Source organism: Musca autumnalis, unplaced genomic scaffold (genome assembly GCF_047663935.1).
Source record: "Musca autumnalis isolate F117 unplaced genomic scaffold, ASM4766393v1 scaffold_5, whole genome shotgun sequence".
Taxonomy (NCBI): Eukaryota; Metazoa; Arthropoda; class Insecta; order Diptera; family Muscidae; genus Musca; species Musca autumnalis.
In genome coordinates this window covers 43463315-43473458 of record NW_027412088.1, presented here as the reverse complement: position 1 = coordinate 43473458, position 10144 = coordinate 43463315, and the positions used below count along the sequence as shown (strand labels likewise).

Here is a 10144-nt window from a genome sequence, read left to right as displayed (position 1 = left end):
GAAAAAGTGAACCGATCGATGATATATTTGGCCTTGAATCTGTAGTTTTTAATTTACATTAACAAAACGAAATACTGTGATTGTATTGAAATTACCTTGAAAGTAGGCATAAAATTATCCTGAACAACATTTGTTGCGCCAAATGATGTCATTTGGAAACAATTGTTGTACTTTTGGATTTGTGTCAGGAAATGTTTGGACTGTGCTCCTTTTCCAGAAAGCAATGAGCGCAATGGCTCTGGTGGTGGCATCAACGGTGCCAATTTTACCTTGCCACTTGCGCAACACATACCAGGAGTTTCATTCCTATATTTCAATGCGTTACAGTGTGGACATACAACGCTCATCGAACCAATAGCAACTAATTGGTCAGCACTGTAATCAATTGTCCTATTGTAATGGAATGCAGCTCGATGAGTATTGAAACATTTGTTTGTCTTCTTGCACGAACATTTGAATTTATTAGCACTCGCATCGATTCTACTGACCTATCGTGGTTCATTCGATGCATATCTGCTTCGTTGACACCTTCGCGTCCTTCACATCTACGTACTGAACGTGTTTGTGATAACCGATTTCGTTCAATTTCATTTCGCTCTTGCAGTTGCTCCGCAGTTTGAGTAGATGGAAAATATTGTTGATGTGAAGCATTGCGAGTTCTGCGACCTAAATTGCTCCTTCTTATTGGCGGCATTACAACGCGAGTGAATTTATTCACTTTGTTCTTACCTTGCAACCGCCAATAACTTTAAAACCCACAGGTTAATCTATATATTTTGTTGATATAAAACCATGTAACTTATTTCAATTCACGAAACGATTGCAATGTACTTACAATGGAATTCTAATTACAAAAAAAATATCAACGTTTAAAAAAATTATTTATCTTTTTTTTGAAATTCACAATTGTATTCAATTTACAATTAATCTTATTTTAATTTTCGTCGCAGGATTAAGTTAATCCACAATTTGATAGTTGAACAGTTTATGACTTTGTGTGATTGGTACTGGATCGTATCATTTGTTTGTGTTCATTGATAAAAAGTGCAAACAAAAATTAACAGTTTTGAAAACTGTCAAAATTCAAAACTTTTTCAAAACAATAAACATTTTTCTTTTAAACTCGAAAATTAAATTACCCAACAGTACAATAAAAGTGCACGGGGACAATTTGTCTGTATGTTAAACAACTTTTGTATACTATTAACACATTTAAAAGTTTAGACAAATCGCGATTTTCTTGAAAATCCCTTCAGTAGTTTTGTAGATATAACCTAATTAGAAAGTGAGCGTGGTCGGATCTTAAGTCCCAAAATAACTACCTAAGGTTGGAGACACAATCGCCATTGACTCGCAAATAAATTCCCAAACCGATACATTCGTATTTGTTGCAAATATTGCAATTTTACAAAAATAGGGTATAGGGGAGGTACCCGCCCGATCCGAGAGTCAAAAAATACGTAGCCTATTTTTATCGGGGACCAACCCTGTGCTTTCGCTGAAAGTTTCAGGAAAATCGATTCAGTAGTTTCGTAAATATAACATATTTAAAAAAGTGGGCGTTGTCCAGTCTTAATGCCCCAAATAAGCACGTAAGGTCGGAGACACAATCGCCATTGACTCGGAAATTAATTTTCAAAGCGATACATTTGTAATTGTTGCAAATATTGCATTTTTACAAAAATAGGGCATAGGGGAGGTACCCCGCCCGATCCGAAATTCAAGCAAATATGTAGCCTATTTCAACCGGGGGCCATCACTCTACGTTCCTTGAAAATTTCAGGAAAATCGGTTGAGTAGTTTCGTAGATATAACATATTTATAAAAGAGAGCGGAAATGTGGGCGTGGCCAATTTTTGTTTGCATAAAAACCTAAACTGGACTATGACTAACAAAACATTTGTACAAAACATTATGAATGTTGGACCGAATCGCCTGATCTGTTCGAGAGTTATCGTGCGCTCCAACCAATTCATATGGTGTCATAGGGGTTTTTTAAAACTTTCTGACTATTTTCTCAGGAAGTATCGACTTGCGCCGGATAAAACTTGTACCGTCATAATGGAGGAAGCGAATACAAGATGTTACAACAAACACCAAAACGATTCGTGAAAAGGTCCTAAACTGAATTTTGCCGAATTTTTGTGTGGGAGGTACAAAAAGGAGTGGACCGATAGAGCCCATATTGGAACCTCATTTACGTCTGGTAGAAATTTCACGATGTCCAAAGTATGGACCAAATCGGTTACTCCGTTTTTCCTAACATTTTTGGGGGGAGGTACCTGAAGTAGTGTACCGATATGGCTCATCTTGGAACTTAAACTAAGTTTGGCCAAAATATTACTAACGCCAAATTTTGGACCAAATCGGTTCATCCATTCTAGAGTTATCGTGCGCTCCAGCCAGCAAGACAGACAGACGGACGGTCATTGCTTAATCGACTCGAAATTGTCTGAAACTGATTTCGTCCAAACATACTTGGGGTCTAAAACCATTATTTTGATGAGGCACATTTTGTCCGTATGAAAGTGTACGTAGTATACCAGACATTGGCACACAACGACAAAAAATTGAGCGCACTCTTTGTCAGTGCATGGTTTTTCAATGGGTTAGAGAGAGAGAGAGAGAGAGAGAAACTCTCTGTGCTTGCTTGCGAGTAAAGGGCTGCGGAATGCTGATGTATATACCTTCATTAGCATAAATGGTCAAATCGATCCACTCCTTAGCGTATCTCTTTCGAAAAAGTTCAATATTTTGGTCTAAGTCAGCGTTAAGCAAGAGAACGCCCACGTGCGCTCAATGAGCGTTTCTCTCTCCACTCATACAAAAAAACCAATTGAAAAAGCATGCACTTACGCAATGTCGACCTGTAAGGTATGCAATACGATATTTTTCTATTGCATACCGTACGGGGCTCTTTTGGTGCATTGGTCCAAAAAGAGCCAAACAATTCTGAAAACCCTCAAAATAATAATTTGTAGAGAAAAGGATAACTTTGGTTCAGTTAGTTCAGTAAAAGAAACTTTGATTCGTGAAGTGGTGAAAAGCCGCTCATACTCTCTCCCTTCAAAAAAAAAAAAATTTGCTCCTTTGATTTTAAAATTTTACCGACAAACTTTGTCGTTTCGCATAATTTCTAATAGAAACAAACATTTCTATGTAATTCTCATACCGCAAAGGACTTTTGCTCCCAACCAATGAATTTCAAAATGAAATTAACCTGTTTGCATTTGTTTTGTGTGTGCGTGTGTTGGTATTTATCACATTTCTCGTTCCATTTCATTAAGACGATGCTCCCTTAATTTATTGCTAAGCAACGCCAGATGTCAGTCCATATTACACAGAATTTCTCCATATGTTTGTATGTGTGTGCGTGTGATGCATATGTGTGAAATTATTACGGCAAACAAGTAACCACTAACCTAAAATTAAATGTCAAAATGGGAATTAAAGAGGACACAGATAAATTTAGAGAGATAAGAAAATAAAAGAAAATACATTGGAAAGTTATCACAAAGAGAGTGCAAAAAAACTTTTAGAGGAAAATACTACATTTTTGGAGAGTTTTCTCATTGCCGCTCTCTGGTGCTCCATCATTGTCTCTTGGCAAAACAACAAACACACAAATATATGAACGCACACACTCTCACACGCAAGTTGAAAGTTTAATGACTGTTGAATGTCCCAAGGAGGAGGGTTGAAAACAAAGGGAAACAAAGACAATGTCAATTGGGCTGCTAGACAAGGGTGCAGGTTAATGTGTGAAGAGGGAGCAAAAGGATTTACTTGTGGAGACTTGATGCAAGAGATGCTTTTTCCACAACAAGAGCATATATCCAAGAGAGCCAGAGCGACAGAGCCAGCAATGTGGATTAACGTACTCCTGCGAAACGTACAGATGCCTGACAACAAATCAGTCGCTGATAGCAGCCTCACATAGACGGGTCAAAACTGAAAAACCAAAAAGAAACCGATGTTTTGCGTGTCAGGGTACGGTCGTAACGAGGAAAAAAATATAATACCAGAAAAAAGAGTGCAAATACTTTGATATTTTTTGCAAAAGAAATCTTGAAAACAAAATTAAGAAAAAGTGGAAATTTATGAAAAGTGAAAGAAAATTTTATGAAAATAGAAAGCCCTAAAGTAGGCTATTAAAAAGAAAAGAAATTGATATATAAATTCTTGTGAAAGTTGAAAGTGTGCTTTCATGTGAAAGTGTGTGCATAAGTGTGAGTGCGTATCTCTTCGGGAGACAGTGTGAGTGAGTGCGTTCACAAACGTTTTGAATGTTTAAGGTTATTGTTATGTATAGCAGAGTGGCGGCTGCTGAGTCTGTGACGTAAAAATAAAACAGAAACCAACATCACCACCACCACCACTACCACCACCATCATCATCGTTGTCGTCGTCAGGAGCAGCATCAACAACCATTGAAGAAGCATCAGTACCACCACTGCTACTACCATTGCGACCATCGTCATCGTCGTCACCAACACTAACCAGCCAACGCCATTTCTAGTGCCATCATTTCAGTCAACGAAGTTTTTAAGCAGCATACAAAAGTAACAACAACTACAACAAAAATAGTGACAAACAACAAAACATTGCCAAGAGTTCATTCAATTAAGGCAATTATATGTGTTAAGTTTTGCAATTCCAGGACATTCACATACATGGTGAATTCCAAAAGAATTGCAGTATAGCATACTTTAAGTTACATGTTATAAATAAAGGCATACTTTTGGGAGTTATGCTATTAATGTCAGAAAAAAGGCTTAAAAAACATAGAATCAATTTAAAATTGAAAATATAAATGTGAAAACGAAATTCATATACGGAATACCACCGGATGTGGTTAAATAATCAATTCATAAAATAACGAAAAAAATGTGTGTTTAACACAACACGTGTTATGACAAAAAGTGCAAACTAGTGAAAGAAAGATAAACATAAATATGCTCTTCTAGTGGTGATAAATAATTTTGCAAAAGGACACCAAAGCAGAAGAACACATTTTCTTATCAATCTTCTCCTCCAAGTCAGAATTAATTTATTACCCCGACAAAAGAGCCTAAATCTACTTTAAGACTTAGATGAAAACCTCATTTGAAGTACCAAAATTCAAGTATACTTAAGGGAGCTCAGAGCAACAGAACAGAAACAGAGCCGAGCCGAACCGTACAGAACAGAACAGAAGAAGAAGAAAAGAAACCGCAAAGAGGTTAAGTGCGAGAAAAATAAATAAAAATTCCATAGAACAAAAAGAAAAAGTCATAGCATACTTTAAGGCTATAAATGTGTGTATGGAGAACAAAAGCAAAGCAAAGCAATTCCAACAAACCTTGAAAGACTTTGTTCGTTCTATGCAAGTGACGACAGCAACAACAACAACACACCGACAAACAAAGAGATCAACTAGTTGGAATAAAAGATGAAATAAACTACAATTTTGAGTATATTTCTGTGACAACTGTGAGTGCGTGTGTTATTTTGGCGACATTATAAATTGAAAATACCAGGAGGTGAAAGATAATTTCGTATAAAAGGTGTGTGTGTTTTGAATTAAGTATAAGTTGAATATTGTTCACAAGTACCAGAAAAAGTTGGGCTGACTACCAGTCCAAACGAGTTGTTTTCTTTATCAATTCATTTTATTTAAGATTACAATATTAATACTTCGCTTAGTCTCTTAAAGGCTTTATTTATTGGGACGAGTTGAGACGGTTGTTGTTATTTTAAAAATTAAAATGTACAACTTTTAGTGGAAAAACATGAATACGTTAATAAGTTGATTTTTTTTAACTCAACTTGATGTTGCCTTATTGGAGATTGTAAAAAAGAAAAAGGCTTATAAACATGACCAAGTTTGGAGAAAAACTTTTACTTAAAAAAAGGAGGTGTTTTTCACTTTCAATGTGATCATCTCGAAAGAGGAAAACACATGAAATTCTATCATATGATATTATCGCCTAAACAGACAAAAATGAAATTAAAACAAGTAAAAAAATTAAGTTCGGCCGGGCCGAACTTTTTATACCCTCCACCATAAAATATTAGTTAGTTTTGTGTCCTGTCTACAATTTAAGGTGGAGATACAGTCGAACTTCTCTATAACGAACTTCCCTATAACAACTTTTTCTCTATAATGAAGAAAAATTGAAAACACACCTTTATTCAGCACATTTCCACTTATTTTAACCTCTCTATAACGAACATCCCTATAACGAATACTTTTCTATAACGAAGTGTTTTTATTCCACAAGTGGAAACTCTCACCCAAAATAACCTCTCTATAACGAATGTTTGTCAAAAATTTTCTCAGTGATATTAAAACAATAAATGATTATTGATTAGCATGCCTAGATGTTAGGAAATTAGGCACCTAAAGGGAAACAATTGACCACTGGTTTAAAAGGCTGATTTTCTTAGTACAGCTTAGGAGCTGCTTATACGAGGGTCAATAAAAAACCTTCTGACCTAGGCAACACGCAGAGCCGCCAGGCGTCATTTGAAATTTTTGTTTGAAAGTTTAATAGTTTTTAGCCTAAGTGTACTCAGGACAGTTTGACATACGACCATGTGTTGTGTTGTTTAGAGTGGCTTGATTGAGACACCTCCAAAACATGGTTTTTGAATGCTTTTACAGCATCTACTGGCGATTGCTGCGATTTTTCATACGCAAAGTTTCACGATTCGCCATCTGGATTATAAACTTCTCTTGAAGCACCTCGTATTTTTTCGAAATTTCTTGCACCGACCAACACGGGATCCGACGAGAAAATCCCCATTTTTGGCGCCAAGCGTTCATGCAATATCAAATGTTAGTTGGTGGAATAAATGCCCAAGGATGCCTCCATCTCATGGTACATAACATGGCGATCTTATATTATCCGTTTATGCGCGGCTTAATTTTGTCTAACCGTTTTTGGACGACCCTCACAAACTTCGTTTTTTTGGCGAGTGTCGGCCACGATTGAATTCATTAAACCAGTTTTTCATATTGCTATAGGATGGTCCTTTATCGACATACAAAGATTTAATTTGATCGATCCACTCTCGCAGTGATTATCCACGTCGAAAGTTGTGAACAATTATCGAACGAAAATGTTCACCAGTAAATTCACTTTTTTATGCAAAGTGATTTTTTGAACTCACTGTAAACAACACAACACATGGTCGTATGTGAAACTATCCTGAGTAAACTTAGGCTAAAAACTGTCAAACTATCCAAAAAAAAATGTCAAATGACTCCTGGCGACACTGCTTGTTGCCTAGGCCAGAAGATTTTTTAGTGACCCTCGTATTGAAGAAAATATTTCTATATCAAAAAAGGATCTCAATATGTACAGAAATAATATTGAAGATGTTAACATTGAAGGATAACTATGAATTATCCATTTTTTGGAGTTCGAAACCATGTTCCCGATCATATTTTTTCTCCATTGGTTATTGTGAAGACTTTGATAAAGCAAAGTGACAAAATAAAAAACATAAACTAAATTTAATTTATGTTTATACATATGCACACGTTTATTTTTTTATTACTTATGTATGTTGGCCAAATTAACCATTTTGCCTTGGTGTCTTTATAACAAATTTTCTCTATAACGTAGTAATTCTTCGGTCCCCAGGTGAGGTAGAGAAGTCCGACTGTATTTTGTGACCACGTATAACCAACTGCCTAATTTTTTTGACGTTTTTTTCGTGGAGAAATTTTGTGAACACTGGGAATCTCAAATGTTAAATTACAGATAGTTCGGTCAACAAATGTAGCTAAAACCCTCAAAATACCGAAAATCGAGATGTACCATTATATGGGGCCTATACCAAAAAATGGATCTATATAGACAGGTTTTTGTGAAGAAGTTCTTTGGCCACTGGGAACCTTAAATGCTAAATTACAGGAAGTTCAAAGGTCCAAAAATGTAGCTAAAATCCGCAAAATACCGAAAATCGGGAGATACCGTTATATGGAACTCCAAATGTTAAATTACATTTAGTTGGGTCAAATAATGTAGCTAAAATCGTCAAAATACCGAAAATCGAGATGTACCGTTGTAGACAATTTTTTGTGGAGAAGTGCTGTGAGCGCTGGGAGCCTTAAATGCTTAATTACAGGAAGATCGGTCCAAAAATGTAGCTAAAATCCACAAAATACCGAAAATCGGGAGATATCGTTATATGGGACTTATATCATAACCTAACTTACTTACTTAGCTGGCCCATTACAGAACATTTGTTCCATAGACCGAACTAAGAAAAGATCTACAATTCTCTCTGTTTAGTGCTTCGCTTTCTGGAATACCGCGCCTTGTCATCTCTTTATCCACTTGTTTACGCCATCTATTCATCGGCCTGCCAATTCTGCGGCTCGAATTTATAAGCCTTTTTAGCGGGTTCATCATCGCTCATTATTATTACATGGCCTGGCCAAGGCAATTGCTGCATATCGATACGTTTAACTATATTGATGTCGTTGTGTTGCAGATACAGCTAGTGGTTCATACGACGTCAATATTCACCGTCAACGCAGATTGGTCCATAGATCTTTCGAAGAAGTTTTCTCTCAAACACTCAAGCACTGTCTTAACTGCTTGCGAAAGTACCGAGACTTCGGAACCATACATCAGCACGGGTAGTATCAGTGTTTTGTAAAGCGTTATTTTTGTTTGACGAGTTGTGGCTTTGTTATTAAACTGCTTACTTAAGCCAAAGTAGCATCTGTTGGCCAAAACAATTCTTCTTTTTATTTCACAACTGATGTTGTTTGTTGTGTTTACGGCGTAGCCGAGGTATACGAAGTCTTTTACTACCTCAAAATTATAGGAACCAACTTCAACAGTTGGTCCGATCTCAATAGACGCATTGCGCGTCGACACCATCAACTTGATCTTCTCGCCGTTTACCGCCAGACCCACTTTAGCAAATTATCCTTCGACCTTCATAAAGGTATCGGTTATTTCTTTTACTGATCGTCCCATGATGTCTATATCATCAGCATAAGAAGTAACATGTGGCTATTGGTGTAGATTTTGCCACTTCTTTTGACGTTTGCCTCTCCTATTACCTTTACTAGCAGGATGTTGAAAAGATCACACGAAAAGCTGTCTACTTATCTGAAACCTCTTTTGGTACAAAACTCTTCGGAGTGGTTCTTTTCTATTTTAACTGAAGATCTTGTGTCAGTTAGAGGCGATTTACAAAGCCGAATGAGCTTTGCGGGGATACCAAATTCAGACATGGCTTGGAATACATTTGAACGTAGCGGACTGTCGAAGGCTGCTTTATACAAATAAACTTATTGTAAGAAATACCTTTGTGGATTCTGCCAGCTTAACACATCAAGCTTAAATAATAATATAATAATTGTTCGACAAATATCCTAGAAGGGACCGGGAGTGCATCCTGCTTCATATTAGCTCAATGATATGGGACCTACTGCCACTATATCGGTCTCGGAACTATAGAACTGCATTTAGGAATTAGTTCCTTTTGGGAAAAGGAACTATAAATATCGATCCGCTTCGAGGACGTGATTACCCAACTCTATTCAGCATCTTGTGCTGGATCGAGTTCACGAAATAATTTATAATTCCTACCCAAGAAGAGAACTGAGATTCATACTCTCCAATGACTATGTAGATATTTAACTTTCTTATGTGTTTGACTTAGTGCTAATTGAACCACAATAATGAATAATTAAATATATATCAGGAAAAATGTCTAAAATTGTCTTGTCCATTTCAAAAAAATCAAAAAAAAATTTTTGATACTACATCCATGATTTTTGGTACATAGATTAAGAAAAAAATCTGCATTCCAAATCTGTTTTCGTTACTAACTTTGATCGTTGCGCGCAAAAGATATGACCGTTTTAATTATGATAATTAGAAAAAATTCTAAAAAAATCGCGGCTTAATACAGTTAGCTGTTATATCCTATTATCGTTAACTGAATTCGTAACCTTTGCGATGATGCAAAAAATAATCGCAAAGTCTCATTGGATTTGCGAAAAATCAAATTTGTTAAATAATTTCACGTATTTACAAACATATTTTTGAAACAATAGCGCTCATACTTACGAAAAATATATAAAAAAAACTATAACAGCATCCAGACATTTTGAGGAATAAAATGAAACCTA

At 36.1% G+C, this 10144-nt stretch overlaps 1 protein-coding gene across 1 annotated transcript in view; it reads left to right on the top strand.

The window, feature by feature from the left end:
* The first annotated feature begins 3915 nt into the window (after window positions 1-3915).
* The window catches only part of LOC141405530 (uncharacterized), a 756997-nt gene continuing 750768 nt past the window's right edge, over window positions 3916-10144 (top strand). Inside the window, exon 1 of the mRNA XM_073989987.1 lies at window positions 3916-5546. The gene's annotated coding sequence lies outside the window, so the exon portion shown is untranslated. The remainder of the gene's footprint in view (window positions 5547-10144) is intronic.